This window comes from Pimephales promelas, chromosome 22, assembly GCF_988280905.1.
Source record: "Pimephales promelas chromosome 22, fPimPro1.hap1.1, whole genome shotgun sequence".
Taxonomy (NCBI): Eukaryota; Metazoa; Chordata; class Actinopteri; order Cypriniformes; family Leuciscidae; genus Pimephales; species Pimephales promelas.
Window position 1 is genome coordinate 1,547,963 of NC_142790.1, and position 17,916 is coordinate 1,565,878.

Here is a 17,916-nt window from a genome sequence, read left to right on the forward strand (position 1 = left end):
GATGAGGCTCTGAGGTTTGGGAGGGCGAACACTTGCGAAACACATAACACTTGCGAGACAACAAGATACTAAAACACTGAGACACTGAGAAACTGAAACACTGAAACATTAAGAAACTGAAACACTGAAACAATGAGACACTGAAACATTGAGAAACTGAAAGACTGAAACACCGAAACACTGATACACTGAAACACAGTGACACTGATACACTGAAACACTGAAACACTGAGACACTGAAACACTGAAACACTGATACACTGAAACACTGAGACACTGATACACTGATACACTGAAACACTGAAACACTGATACACTGAAACACTGAGACACTGATACACTGAAACACTGAAACAATGAGACACTGAAACATTGAGAAACTGAAAGACTGAAACACCGAAACACTGAGACACTGAAACACAGTGACACTGATACACTGAAACACTGAAACACTGAGACACTGAAACACTGAAACACTGATACACTGAAACACTGAAACACTGATACACTGAAACACTGAGACACTGATACACTGAAACATTGAAACACTGAAACACTGAAACACTGAGACACTGAAACACTGAGACACTGAAACATTGAAACACTGAAACACTGATACACTGATACACTGATACACTGAAAGACTGAAACACTGATACACTGAAACACTGATACACTGAGACACTGATACACTGATACACTGATACACTGAAACACTGAAACACTGAAACACTGATACACTGAAACACTGATACACTGATACACTGAAACACTGATACACTGAAACACTGATACACTGAGACACTGATACACTGATACACTGAAACACTGATACACTGAAACACTGATACACTGAAACACTGATACACTGAAACACTGAGACACTGAAAGACTGAAACACTGAAACACTGATACACTGAAACACTGAGACACTGATACACTGAAACACTGATACACTGAAACACTGATACACTGAAAGACTGAAACACTGAGACACTGAAACACTGAGACACTGATACACTGATACACTGAAACACTGATACACTGAAACACTGAAACACTGATACACTGATACACTGAGACACTGATACACTGAAAGACTGATACACTGAAACACTGATACACTGATACACTGAGACACTGAAACACTGATACACTGAAACACTGAAACACTGATACACTGATACACTGAGACACTGATACACTGATACACTGATACACTGAGACACTGATACACTGAAACACTGATACACTGAAACACTGATACACTGATACACTGAGACACTGATACACTGAAACACTGAGACACTGAAAGACTGAAACACTGAAACACTGAAACACTGAGACACTGATACACTGAAACACTGAAACACTGAAACACTGAGACACTGAAAGACTGAAACACTGAGACACTGAAACACTGAAACACTGAAACACTGATACACTGAAACACTGAAACACTGAAACACTGAAACACTGAGACACTGAAAGACTGAAACACTGAAACACTGAAACACTGAGACACTGATACACTGAAACACTGAAACACTGAAACACTGAGACACTGAAAGACTGAAACACTGAGACACTGAAACACTGAAACACTGAAACACTGAAACACTGATACACTGAAACACTGAAACACTGAGACACTGATACACTGAAACACTGATACACTGAAACGCTGATACACTGAAACACTGAGACACTGAAACACTGATACACTGAAACACTGAAACACTGATACACTGAAACGCTGATACACTGAAACGCTGATACACTGAAGACACTGAAACACTGAGACACTGAAACACTGATACACTGAAACACTGAGACACTGAAACACTGATACACTGAAAAACTGAAACACTGAGACACTGAAACACTGATACACTGAAAAACTGAAACACTGAGACACTGAAACACTGAAACACTGAAACACTGATACACTGAAACACTGATACACTGAAACACTGAAACACTGAGACACTGAAACACTGATACACTGAAACACTGAAACAATGAGACACTGAAACACTGAAACACTGAAACACTGAGACACTGAAACACTGATACACTGAAACACTGAAACACTGATACACTGATACACTGAAACACTGATACACTGATACACTGAAACACTGATACACTGATACACTGAAACACTGATACACTGAAACACTGATACACTGAAACACTGATACACTGAAACACTGAGACACTGAAACACTGATACACTGATACACTGAAACACTGATACACTGATACACTGAAACACTGATACACTGAAACACTGATACACTGAAACACTGATACACTGAAACACTGAGACACTGAAACACTGAAACACTGATACACTGATACACTGAAACACTGAAACACTGATACACTGAAACGCTGATACACTGAAACGCTGATACACTGAAGACACTGAAACACTGATACACTGAAAAACTGAAACACTAATACACTGAAAAACTGAAACACTGATACACTGAAACACTGATACACTGAAACACTGATACACTGAAACGCTGATACACTGAAACACTGAGACACTGAAACACTGAGACACTGAAACACTGATACACTGAAAAACTGAAACACTGAAACACTGATACACTGAAAAACTGATACACTGAAACGCTGATACACTGAAACACTGAGACACTGAAACACTGATACACTGAAAAACTGAAACACTGATACACTGAAAAACTGAAACACTGATACACTGAAACACTGATACACTGAAACACTGATACACTGAAACGCTGATACACTGAAACACTGAGACACTGAAACACTGAGACACTGAAACACTGAGACACTGAAACACTGAGACACTGAAACACTGAGACACTGAAACACTGATACACTGAAAAACTGAAACACTGATACACTGAAAAACTGAAACACTGAGACACTGAAACACTGAAACACTGATACACTGAAACACTGAGACACTGAAACACTGAGACACTGAAACACTGAGACACTGAAACACTGAGACACTGATACACTGAGACACTGAAACACTGATACACTGAAAAACTGAAACACTGATACACTGAAACACTGATACACTGAAAAACTGAAACACTGATACACTGAAACGCTGATACACTGAAACACTGAGACACTGAAACACTGATACACTGAAAAACTGAAACACTGAAAGACTGAAACACTGAAACACTGATACACTGAAACACTGAAACACTGAGACACTGAAACACTGAAACACTGAGACACTGAAACACTGAGACACTGATACACTGAAACACTGATACACTGAAACACTGAGACACTGAAAGACTGAAACACTGATACACTGAAACACTGATACACTGAAACACTGATACACTGAAAAACTGAAACACTGAGACACTGAAACACTGAAACACTGATACACTGATACACTGAAACACTGAAACACTGAGACACTGAAACACTGAGACACTGAAACACTGAGACACTGATACACTGAAACACTGATACACTGAAACACTGAGACACTGAAAGACTGAAACACTGATACACTGAAACACTGAGACACTGAAAGACTGAAACACTGATACAACACTAAGACACTGAAACACTGATACATTAAGACACTGACACACTGAAACATTGAGAAACACTGATACACTGATACACTGAAACACTGAAACACTGATACACTGAAACACTGAGACACTGATACACTGAAAGACTGATACACTGAAACACTGATACACTGAAACACTGAGACACTGAAACACTGAGACACTGAAACACTGAAAGACTGATACACTGAAACACTGATACACTGAAAGACTGATACACTGAAACACTGAAACACTGAAACACTGATACACTGAAACACTGAGACACTGAAACACTGAGACACTGAAACACTGAAACACTGAAACACTGATACACTGAAACACTGAAACACTGATACACTGAAAGACTGATACACTGAAACATTGATACACTGAAAGACTGATACACTGAAACACTGAGACACTGAAACACTGAAACACTGAAACACTGATACACTGAAACACTGAAACACTGATACACTGAAAGACTGATACACTGAAACATTGATACACTGAAAGACTGATACACTGAAACACTGATACACTGATACACTGAAACACTGATACACTGAAAGACTGATACACTGAAACATTGATACACTGAAAGACTGATACACTGAAACACTGATACACTGAAAGACTGATACACTGAAACACTGATACACTGAAACACTGAGACACTGAAACACTGAGACACTGAAACACTGAAACACTGAAACACTGATACACTGAAACAAGAAAATGTTTTAATTAAATTTTTTTTTTAAATGTAAAAATTCAGAAAGTTTTGTGTGATGTGTAGGTTAAGAGAACAGAAGTGTGTGTGTGTTGTTGCGTGTGAGTATGTGAGAAAGTGAGTGAGCGTGTGTGTGTGCGCTAAAAACTGTTTCTCTCAGTGTGCCTTTTATACACACAGTGCAGACAGCATGTCGGGCAGAGCGACCAGATTAGCCCGGGTGTCACTGAGAGTTTAGCAAACACTGAATCTTCCCGTTACAGTGACAGAAGAAAAAGATATTTCATAGCTCAAAAAAACATTATGCCCAAACCAGCTTCCATAAACAGCGACTCCAATTTTGTGACAACAATAAAACAACTTGTTTTAGTACTAGTAGTAGAACTTTTACTAGTAGTTTTAGTAAAATGAGTAAAACTTTAAAATTAATTTGTTTTTCTCAAATTATATTTATGGATCAAAATAATTATTTTCCCAAAGACAAAGCCAAAAGTATTTATTATAAAGACCATATACTTAATCCAAATATTTGATTTAGACTTAAGCTAAATTAATACTTCATTTTAAATCTTAAATCAAAATTATTAAAATATTTCAAATTTATTAAAATATTAGTCAACATTCATTTTTAAATCATCCAGCAAAAAAAACAAACAACAAAAAACACGTTTTAGGTCCTAATTAAGTGTGTGAACGAAACACCATTAAGGTTTCAAACTGAAAACACTGTTTGGTGAGGTTTCACAGCTGGACTCAGGAATACTGAACAGAGAGCATCATGGGAATGATATCTCTATCTATCTACACATTCCTGTATAGACCCTGGTACAACTCTGAGACACAGATATTGTCTCAACAACACTCAGCAAATGATGAAAGTGTTCTTCATCCTCACTCACTTTCTGATCCACTTAACAATAAGGTTCATTAGTTAACATTATGTAATGTATGTGCATGTTAGTTCACAGTGCATTAACTAATGTTAACAAATATAACCTTTGATTTTTATGAATATTAACTAAGATTAATAACTGCTGTAAAAGTATTGTTCATTCTTAGTTCATGTTAAGGTGAACGACATGTTTTTCTCCGACACGTTACGATATCACAAAGATGAATGCAAAGGCAAAAAAAAAAAAGAGAAAAAAGGAGCAAAGAGAAAAACAGGAAAGGGCGTCCCTTCTCTCCAGGACACTGAATCCAGACAGAAACTTCAAACCCTTCCTTTAAAGACCACCCTCTTTCTCCTCTGCTCTCTTTTCCATTCTGGACTGCAAAGAGGGATCAGAAAACCCACCCGCCGTCCTGAAACGCAGGCCAAACACAACCATGATATAATATCCCTTTAAAAGGGGGAGAGGTAATGAAGTCCAGCTTTAACAATCTGAGGAAAGTCTCTCTCCACTCCTTCTGTTGCTCGTTTAAAGATCTATTTTTGGATTTCTTAAGCTCTCAAAACTCTTTTTATATCAGAAGTTGTTTTTTTTTTTGTTTTTTTTTACTTATGTCCAGGGAATAAAACTCATAATCTCTGGTTCTGAAAAGCAACAGATTATATTTTTCTGTTGTGAAAAAGAAGTACATATAGCTTCACTAAAAGAGCACTTATTACAGAAATTATATGCTTAAAGATTATACTTAAGTGTAAACTGAATGTAATGTTTCCAGACCCTTAATTGCATTGAAATTAAACAAAAATGTTTTATAGCTTAGGTATTAACTTTGAGTGCTTTTTTAAACCACTTAAGTACATCTATGCAATTGTATTACTTAGTTGAAATATGGTTAAGTGTAGTCCTGAATGTACTGACTGAAATTAAAATATATGTAATTTCTATAGAAACTTGAGTTACTTTTCATTTTAAGATGTTCTTGAGTACTGATTACTATTAATTAATGTACGGATTTGGTTAAGGCTTATTTGCTTCTAAGTATGCATAATTTATGTTATTACTATGTCCATGTAACATATGCAACAAGGAATCTGTCAAATAAAGTGTTACTGAAACCTGTAATATATTTCTAATCACAAATTTGCAATTTAGTAAATGTATTTATTTACTTTAAGTGTAACATCGAATAACAATTTACAGTTAAAATTCTCTTCTTTAAAGCATGACAATGCATTTGCAAAAATGTATTTCAAGTGACAAAATCAAATTGTGAATATGGCTAAATATCAAAGAGTTTGTATAAAATGGACCTTTAGAGGAATATTGACCAGCATAATGCTTGAGTTCAAGCCCATCCTTCACAGTCATGCCAGATCAATACCACTTTCAGCTGTACTGGACATTACTTAGACAACCACAATTCAACAGCGCCACAAATAGAGCAAGATGTATGTAATCACAGAGAGAAAAAGAGAGAGAGCGAGAGAGAGAAAGAGACCAGTGGACGAAACACATGGAGATCGGTCATTGCAACAGAAAACAAAGATTTTTTACATTTTCAGCAAAAACTTAATTTAAAAGTCACTCCATGATGCCGTTGCTAAAAGCGCTCTGAGTTATTTTCTATGTTGTTGTTACTCATGTGTTTCTGGAACAAGTCTGCCGAGTGTCTAGATAAGGCTTAGGTTCCTCCTTCAGTGCATAATGCATATCAATACGATTTTTCTCATTCTATCATCTTGACTTTGTAAGCACCCCTGGAATAACTGAATAGTAGCACAAACTGCTCAACATATAAAAATATCGCAATAGTTCAAGCAATTGGCTTGATGTTAAAATTCATCATATATGCAACTGGAAAAAATGTGCACTTGGCGACATTTCTGCAAAATGATATTGCATTTCTTCTTGCATGTTTTGTGTAAGGAAGCTTGTTTCCGCCACAGAATAAAACATTTCAAAAAGATAATACTGACAATTTAACTCACAATTGTGAGTTTACATCTCAGAATTGTGTGATATAATAAAGTCAGGATTGCGAAATATAAAGTCAGAATTGTGAGATATAAAGTCAGAATTGTGAGATATAAAGTCCGAATTGTGAGATATAAAGTCAGAATTGTGAGATATAAAGTCCGAATTGTGAGATATAAAGTCAGAATTGCGAGATATAAAGTCAGAATTGTGAGATATAAAGTCAGAATTGTGGGATATAAAGTCAGAATTGTGTGATAAAAAGTCAGAATTGCGAGATATAAAGTCAGAATTGTGAGATATAAAGTCAGAATTGTGAGATATAAAGTCAGAATTGTGTTATAAAGTCAGAATTGTGAGATATAAAGTCAGAATTGTGAGATATAAAGTCAGAATTGCGAGATATAAAGTCAGAATTGCGAGATATAAAGTCAGAATTGTGGGATATAAAGTCAGAATTGTGAGATATAAAGTCAGAATTGCGAGATATAAAGTCAGAATTGTGAGATATAAAGTCAGAATTGTGAGATAAAGTCAGAATTGCGAGATATAAAGTCAGAATTGTGAGATAAAGTCAGAATTGTGTTATAAAGTCAGAATTGTGAGATATAAAGTCAGAATTGTGGGATATAAAGTCAGAATTGCGAGATATAAAGTCAGAATTGTGAGATATATATAAAGTCAGAATTGTGAGATATAAAGTCAGAATTGTGAGATATAAAGTCAGAATTGTGAGAAATAAAGTCAGAATTGCGAGATATAAAGTCAGAATTGTGTTATAAAGTCAGAATTGTGAGATATAAAGTCAGAATTGTGAGATATAAAGTCAGAATTGTGAGATATAAAGTCAGAATTGTGAGATATAAAGTCAGAATTGCGAGATATAAAGTCAGAATTGTGAGATATAAAGTCAGAATTGTGGGATATAAAGTCAGAATTGCGAGATATAAAGTCAGAATTGTGTTATAAAGTCAGAATTGTGAGATATAAAGTCAGAATTGTGAGATATAAAGTCAGAATTGTGAGAAATAAAGTCAGAATTGCGAGATATAAAGTCAGAATTGTGAGATATAAAGTCAGAATTGTGAGATATAAAGTCAGAATTGTGAGATATAAAGTCAGAATTGCGAGATATAAAGTCAGAATTGTGTTATAAAGTCAGAATTGTGAGATATAAAGTCAGAATTGTGGGATATAAAGTCAGAATTGTGAGTTATAAAGTCAGAATTGTGAGATATAAAGTCAGAATTGTGAGATATAAAGTCAGAATTGTGAGATATAAAGTCAGAATTGTGGGATATAAAGTCAGAATTGTGAGATATAAAGTCAGAATTGCGAGATATAAAGTCAGAATTGTGTGATATAAAGTCAGAATTGCGAGATATAAAGTCAGAATTGTGAGATATAAAGTCAGAATTGTGAGATATAAAGTCAGAATTGTGAGATATAAAGTCAGAATTGTGAGATATAAAGTCAGAATTGTGAGATATAAAGTCAGATTTAAGTCACGAGGGTGTTTTTGTGGCAGTTCAGAAGTGAAATGTCCAGTGAGTGTTGCTAATAGGTGACGTCTCTCTCGCGTTTGAAAAAACACCTACATTAAACCAGTGTTAACAAAACCAAAGATTTAGATTAAAGATTAAAACACATTAGCTCAGGCAAACTAGTGTTGTAGCTCCTTTATTGTGACTCGTGTATCACAGGACTCGAATGCTTCACATCACAAGAGCAATGCTGTATCAGGAGAGTGACAGAGCAAGTTTACTCCATCAGAAAAGCCAAACATATGGAGATGGTTATGTGATGCAGACATTAAAAAGAATCTTTACAAATCATGCACTATGAAAAAAGTGTTTTGAGGTCATAATAACATAGTATTGTGGAAGGAACTACATTCAAACAAGTCTTCTGCCCCTGTAATCATTATTAGCATGAAAAAAAGTGTTGCTATATATATGGCTAAATATAGTTTTGCTATATATATATGGCTCAACTCATCTAGTTTGGTTCCACCCGGAGCCCAACCCCTTCATTTCATCTTCTCCAACCTCTGTCCTCAACCACAAACTCCTCCATCCTCATTAAAACATCCCAGGAATCCCTGAGATGTGTTTTCCCTGACCAGAAGAAAGGCTTTTACTCCCCGTTCCCAGCATCTCCACTGGTATCAATTGAATGCAACGCAAATGAATCAAACTGAAGGCTGGGTGCGAGTCAGCCCTCAATGAAAGCTAGCGCACACACACACACACACACACATAATGCAAAGACTACACTGAGCATGATATAGGACGTTTCTGAGACCTGTGGCTGACATTAAAGGGTTCAAGACTGTTGTAATGTTCTTGTTTCTGCCTGACTAGTCCCTTTTAACCGTGTTGGCTTTCACTCCCTCGCTTTACAGGAATCTCACAGTAAACCTACATTGAGTCTGGAGAACAGCCAGAAACCCCTCGCTGTGAAGCTAATAAAACCACAGCCCACCCCTTCATCCAACGCAAGGCCTATCTATCTGTACCTACCATATAGATGATGACGAAATGGTCAACGCATTTAATATTATTGACACTGCATTGACACTGAACTGAACTGGACGATGACATCACTGTTTTCTCCAGAGCGGCTATAAATAAACTAAATTAATAACTTTCATTACAACAAAAATAAACCATCACCGAACTTACTTAAGCTGGACAATGACATCACTGTTTTCTCCACAGCTGCTGCTATAAATAAATGAACTAAATTAATAACTGATCATAACTTAAGCTGGACTATGATGCTATTTTCTGATTGGTTCCTGCTGTATCAGTAGCCAATGAGCTCGCAGCTCAACCATCAGATACGGGTCAGCATTTGCTGTATTAGTTGCAGAGTGCATTCGGAAACCCTCCTCCTTCCCCAGCTCCACCTGTACAGATCTGCTGTGGGTAATACATGTCCCCTATATCATCATCAGCCTTACATACAGCGTCTAACATGCTGACAGCAGTGTGTCGTGTATTTATTGGCAGGAGCTGGTCCTGTACTTGCTCTGCAACAGCAATAACCAACAACAGCAGCAGATCTGTTCCAACAAGACCAAACATAACAATATTGTAAAACCCATTACCATGTCAAATACTCCAACTTAAGAGTTGGAGAATTATTTTCACTGCACATCTAGCTGCCTTTTATGTATTATATTGTTCAATAACACTCATGAGCATATTGACTGAATATGAGTTCCACTTTTATGTACTGTATCTCTTTCATAGTGAATCCCCTTCAGGCTTGATCTGACTCATCTTCCCCCTGGTGTAACTGTGGCTGACGCATCGCTGAAGTCATCCGTATGATTTAAGATGTAGGAAAATGACACAGTCTCATGCTCATCTATCACTTTTATTATTGGACCCGAGTGATTCATCGACTGTAATGAAGTGATTCAGAGGACAGGAGTCTCACAAGGGTTAACCAGCTCAACGGCAGGCCAATATGTTACAGCGCTAATGTAAATCTGTTTGATTCAGAGAACATGAAGAGTAAGATCCAAATGCAACTAGTGTTGTCAAAAGTATATGGTATATGTCTCTGATTGGCCATTGTGTTCACACGCTCAACATATATGTCTCTGATTGGCCATTGTGTTCACACGCTCAACAAATATGTCTCTGATTGGCCATTGTGTTCACACGCTCAACACATATGTCTCTGATTGGCCATTGCGTTCACACGCTCAACACATATGTCTCTGATTGGCCATTGTGTTCACACGCTCAACATATATGTCTCTGATTGGCCATTGCGTTCACACGCTCAACACATATGTCTCTGATTGGCCATTGCGTTCACACGCTCAACATATATGTCTCTGATTGGCCATTGCGTTCACACGCTCAACACATATGTCTCTGATTGGCCATTGTGTTCACACGCTCAACATATATGTCTCTGATTGGCCATTGTGTTCACACGCTCAACATATATGTCTCTGATTGGCCATTGTGTTCACACGCTCAACACATATGTCTCTGATTGGCCATTGCGTTCACACGCTCAACACATATGTCTCTGATTGGCCATTGTGTTCACACGCTCAACATATATGTCTCTGATAGGCTAAAGTGTTCACATGCTCAACATATATGTCTCTGATTGGCCATTGTGTTCACACGCTCAACATATATGTCTCTGATAGGCTAAAGTGTTCACATGCTTAACATATATGTCTCTGATTGGCCATTGTGTTCACACGCTTAACATATATGTCTCTGATTGGCCATTGCGTTCACACGCTCAACATATATGTCTCTGATTGGCCATTGTGTTCACACGCTCAACACATATGTCTCTGATTGGCCATTGCGTTCACACGCTTAACATATATATGTATCTGATTGGCCATTGTGTTCACTGCGCCAATAAGGTTTGAAGTTTATGTTGGTTCAAAAATTGACAGTTAATTTATCCAACTTGAAATGTTTATTAGGTAAAATAGGTCAAAAAATAGTGCAACACTGTTGTTGAGGTTAATTCTTTTTATCTATTGCAAAAATTAATGTTAACGTGCAGACCCTTGTTGTAAAGTACCTTTAGCTGTCGAAGTCTCTGTAGAAAAGGAGGGTTATAATAGTTTTGAGGAAATGAATGATTTTATCTATGGTTTGTGTTGGTCTCTTGATTGGTCCCATTTTGGGCAGGAAAACAAACTGAACAAGTAAGGGAGCAGTCAGCTGGTCACAATCCAGACAGGGAGATCTGCACTGGGACATGAATTATATACACATTGATCTCTATCTTTTAACATGACTAAACAGGATACAAGACGTGATTACAAACTAGAACTGATTCCCTGGGACAACAGCAATAACTGTATTTATTTATTTAGAACAATGTTCAACATATTCCAAAAGCTGGAGACACTAAAACATACAATATTGATGATTTGACATTATCTAAGGCCCCGGTATACCGCCTATAAGTCTTCTTCTCCTTGTTTAGTGTATCTCTGTGGCAGAATTACAGCGCCACATACTGGCCTGGCATGTGTACGACATCGGTTTCATGTGTATGCAGATATTTCTTCAGACAACACTGTGTTTATGGAAAAAAATTTTAGAACGAGGATCGGATAGGGAAAGCTCTAGTTTCGTGTGAATGTGGCCTAAAATGTAAATAATCTACTGTATCTATGTAAAATGATATGAATATTTTATTATTCAAATTTTTTTTTTGACAGATGGTTCAGTTCTGCATTTCTCCCTGTAAAACACCAGCTGTTCTCATTGATTCATTACATTCCCAAACTAACACCAGGCCATCTATTTATTTCAAAGAACTAATGCTCAAGTAAGAACACATAGCTTTTAACAGGAATCCTTTGCATCTGCATTTAATACATTAGACTCATGGCTAGTGTAGATATTAAGTGAATTTTAATGGTATAACAGATCAGCTGTCTTTCCACTCAGTTTTTTTTAAAGCATGCATAACAACTGTTTGCTTTCAGCATTTTTTATTAAGGCTCCTCTAGCACAGATTGGCAAGAAAAACGGTTAAAACATACGAGAGACCAGCTGCACAATACTGCATTGACCACATGCCATTCCAGGTCAATTTCAAGCTAATTTACTGTGTGACCTCTGTTGGCTCACGTGGATACTGCTTATATTGTACACCGGCAAAAAAAGGAATGATCTTATTGGCAGAAAGAGCAATGAGAACTGTTCGAAGAAAACAGGGAGGGGACAAAAGAAGATCAGATTAGACAGGCGTCTGTTTTCCAGACCAGCATCAAACAAGAGATATGACCAGTGCAACAGCAGTTTACACACACTCTTTATCGCAACAGGAAACTTATAAGGGAGAAAATATTACATAAAAAAATTATCAATCCTGAATTGATAAAAGAGATATGACCAGTGCAACAGCTGTTTACACACACTCTTTATCGCAACAGAAACTTTTAAGGGGGGAAATATTACATAAAAAAATTATCAATCCTGAATTGGACTATTGAAGTATACTTCTCTAAAATACAAATGTTTTTGGGAGATTTTGAGGTGAAAAAAGTTTCATTTTACTCAATTTTAACATTACACGTCGCCGTCTTTCGTTCATATTCGAAACATTAAAGTCAAAAGTTGCTGCTTTAAAAAGGTCATAAAGATATTAATCCACTAAATCAAGATCAAATGATTTAGTAAAAATGTTCTGAAGAGACTCAATCGCTTTATTAATGCTTTTATTCATATAATAAACATTAAACCATACTTACTTGATGCGTAGAAACAAACCTCATTGGTTCAAACCACACACGTGACACACGGTAATGAACTCATTGGTTCTCATGCATGAGATATATCATGTGTGCATTGATCAATGTTTATATGTGAATAAAAGCCTCAATTCAATCTGTTAATCTTTTTTAAAGCAATCTTGAGACTATCTTTGGCTCAAAGAAAATACTCAACAATGGTGTTGTTGACTTATGAGACTTATTAAAGCATACTAAAAACACCATGTAGACATATAAACAATTAAAAGCTTGATTTTTACCACAGGGGGATCTCTAATTTTGTGTTTTGAAGATGAACGAAAGTCTTTGGATCGACATTAGGGCGAGTAAACGATGACTGTTATTATTTTTTGATAAACTATTTTTGAATGAACTATCCCTTTAAGTCTGAAAGCTTCACAACAGCCTTATAATAAATACACAGACGCTCAGAACAACATGAAACATATGTGGAAAAAAGAAAAAAAAAAAAGCATAATAATGGCCTACAAGAAAAAAAAATATGGGTAGAGATGCTAAAATATCTCCAAAATGTCTAAGCCGCTTGCTTCATGGTAATCATCAGCGTCAGAAATGTCCAAAAATGACCACAGGTGACATTGTGTGAACCTATAGAAGCGTATCACTGATCTTCTCCACTATTTTTCTCAGATCTCATTCACGTTTTTCTATATTCTAATAAGAAGCTTCAAGAATGTAACACTATTGCTGTACTAATGCCAAATGTCATTGATTACTGTGTTATTACTGGCTGTAGAGTGTCCAATTTGAATATGAACATATTTATTCCAGGGATGCACCGATATGAACAGTTTGGCCGATACCGATAACCCATAATTCTTTATTTTTGAAAGCCGATAACCGATATATCGGCCGATAAATATAGATCCAAATTTGTGTGTTATTTTTGAGAGCCTGATTACAAAAACAAAAGCCTCACCATTTTATAATTTTATGTAACCGATATGAAAGACTGAAGCATATTTTCCTTTTTTGAAGTGATTCCAATCATATTTCAAGCAATTCAAAGCCATTATGTTGAACAGTTCGCATCTGAAGAGTCTCAGCAGAAGGAGATAATACACTATTTATCGGCTATAATATATCAGACAAATTCTTCTATTGGGCCGATAATGATAACATTAAAAATAAACCGATATCGTCCGATACCGATTTATTGTGCATCACTAATTTATTATTAATTTATAATATTCATTCATGAGCTACGAAGGGAGGGAAGATTTCCAGTAGCTTATACTTACATTTCAGCGTGTTTCTCACTCACAGCTTTTATATAAAACCTTATATAATGTGCACGGGTCACATGGACTACTTTTAAGGTACTTTTTTGTCATTTTAGGGAGTTTGACAGAACAACATTCACTTCTACTGGATGGAGTAGAGCAACATGAAAAAACTTATATAAAAAAAAACAAGAAAGAAAGGAAAATCATATGGGTTTGGTACAGTAAATGATGAAATATTTTGCTTTTTAGTCTGGATCATATATATTTGCATTTCTCTGAACATATGCATGCATAGAAGTACAGAGAATTGAATTGTCAAATGACTGTCCTCACTTAACAGTCCTTTTTCTAAGATTTCTATTGACAAGAGTGCATGAAAAATAATCACACTAATATGATTCTGTAATTAATGCACATGTGGAGTACCAATGAAAAGTTTGGACACACTTGACTTTGTTTTGCATGATCTTTAAAGAGCTTTTGATCTAAAAGCTTAAACACTTGAAGTAAATTAGTTTTAGTAGAAACACATAAGCATATGTATGCAATTTAATGTGTTGGACCAGAGATAAATGGGATAAATTAACTCTTTCAACACTTTCCTTTGCACTCCCAAAACCTTCAAACTAACCTCTAACAGAAGTTATAATCATTACTGATACCTTCAAACGTAACCAACAAAGCAGAAACACATCCACAAGGATTCACTATTAAAGGTCCAACAACAAGGTTTTCTTCTGTCCAGCAGCTGTTGTGAAGGTCAGAGGTCATGTGTCGTCAGCGAACACATGCAACAGACCACACACCTGATTTACTGGAACCCAACGTACATTTACTAGATTAGAAAAGCTCCTCTGCTGTCAGACGCAAGGTTAGCCGGACGTCCTCTTCAGATTAGAGTGGGTACAAGGGTGTTCATCAATGCAGTGTGTCCTGCAGTATTGACATCTCAAAGGAACATGTCCGCTTTAGGAAGCAGACTTGCTTTGGTCGTATTTGAGAAATTGATCGTAAACAGAAACCATAACAGATGTTTTTTTTTATGTTGCTCTCACTCATGTTTTCCATTTGTGTCCAATATGTTCTGAATCCTATAACTAGTGCTACAGTACAATATCTGTGAATCATATCATTCTGTTTCTGTACTGTAGTTAGTCCAGACCAATACAACGGCTGTGTTTAAATATTGGATAGAAGTTAGTTACATTTAACTAGATGAGCACATTCATTATGAAAACACTTTAGCGTAAGCTACACTTCATTTTAAGCTGGCATATTTATGCATTTATGAACTGAGTAATATTAATTAACTATATGTACTTAATATAGGATTAGGGTTTGGTTGAGGTATAGTTGCATGCAATTATACACAGTTTACTGTTATTGCTATGGCAAGTAGCACTAATACAATAAAGTGGGTAACACTTTATTTTACAATATCCTTGTTAAACATGTTATATGTAGGTACTACTAACAGTAAATTATGCATATTACATGCAACTAACCCTCAGCCAAATAGTCCTTAACTCGAGTCTATAGTAAGTACATGTTGTTAATTCATATGCTCAGTTCATAAATGCAAAATTACACTGTAATGTCACCTAGTGTAAGTTATTAAAATGTAAATGTAAAGTTAATAAATTGCATTGTTTATTTCTTATTCCATTGCTTACTAGTATATGATTTCAAGTATATGGCTTGAAGAACAATTCTAAAGTTCAAATCAAGTTCCACGCAAACCTGCAGCCTGAAATACTCGCTACATTTGAAATTCAAATGATGACATCATACACGTTCGAACATTCTATACGTCATCGTTCCATTTTTCCATTTTGAAATACAACTGTGTGCAACATAATACATAAACAGATATTTTGATTACTGGTAATAATAATAAATCACTGTAAACGAAATGCTCAGCCGAATAAATAAATATAGGACACGAGGACAAAATGCTAGGAAAAAAGATTCTCCCAATAGCAACAAGTTTGGATGATAGAGAAAACAGATGGAACAAAACACCAGAAAAGTGTGTCGATGTGCTAGAAATCACACACACAAACACGTAAAGTGCCAGCGAGGCGTCTAACTCAACTCAAGAACATAGGCTACACGATCTTTTTATAAACCACCCAAAATATCTGAGAAGGACCCGTTACTCAAGACTTTCTCACATTTCGCACTCACACCTGATTTAAAAACACATTTGCTATAATCAAAACTAAATAAAAGCACGATAAAAACAGCGTATTTTCATTCGGCGGTCCGCATAACTTTACCTTATGGCTTTTATTACTAGTTTTCTCTCTTCACTTTCGAAGCCTCATAGGGGTCTTTTGTCAACGTGTATCCTTCTGTTTCTCTTTAACCCTTAAAGAGCTTCTCTTAAATCCTTCAGGCGAAACAAATCACACAAAACAATCCATCCCGCGTCCGCCCGCCCGCTGTGAAATGATATCCACGAACTCGCGTTTGCGTCGGAGAGAACGGAGAGCTGATGGACGCTGGACGAAAAAGTATGATGTCAGCAGAGGCTCCGGAACGCCCCGCCCACTCACAACGTCACCACAGCTGTCGTATGACGTCACGAGCCCTCTGACTCCAACACTGGATAGATCAGGAGGATAAATTTCATATTCATAAAAGTAAAATAAATAATGCTTAAACTTGTTTGGAGGTCTTTGTGGATGTACCCTCCCCAATGTAACGTTTCCCCTGTAGCCTAGGCTATTGTAAACTCAGTCCTTTCAGGTGAGTTGGATGTCTTGTTATGTTTTATGCTATCTAAATAAAACGATCAATAAATAGAAAAGATGGTTTTGCCTCAGTAATTTTGTCTTTAAAGAAATGTAAGCCAATGGAAAAACGATTATGAATTAGAAGTTATTTTCTGGAATATTTAGGCTACATTTTATTGCTCAATCTCTCTATGTGTTATTTATTGATTGATTGGTATACATTGTTTTTTTTTTTCTTTAAAAGTAACAAGGCAGCATGTAAATCTTTGAACTATGTTATTTTCAAAGGAGATACAACTTTAATTTAATAGGGGTAAACAACAATATTTTAAGTTCATCTTATCAGAAAGGTGTTAACTTTCATAAATGGTCATTATTATAATAAAAAAATAGGCAGAATAGTTTACATTCATATCTTTTTCCCCTGCCCATGGCTCTTGACAAGCCCACTTTTAATTCAG

General features: G+C 36.2%; 1 protein-coding gene across 1 annotated transcript in view; it reads right to left on the minus strand.

Annotated features, from left to right (window-relative positions):
- Positions 1 to 17,257, minus strand: part of itgb1a (integrin, beta 1a) — a 44,001-nt gene extending 26,744 nt beyond the window's left edge. Inside the window, exon 1 of the mRNA XM_039690533.2 lies at positions 16,997 to 17,257. The gene's annotated coding sequence lies outside the window, so the exon portion shown is untranslated. The remainder of the gene's footprint in view (positions 1 to 16,996) is intronic.
- Positions 17,258 to 17,916: the final 659 nt, after the last annotated feature.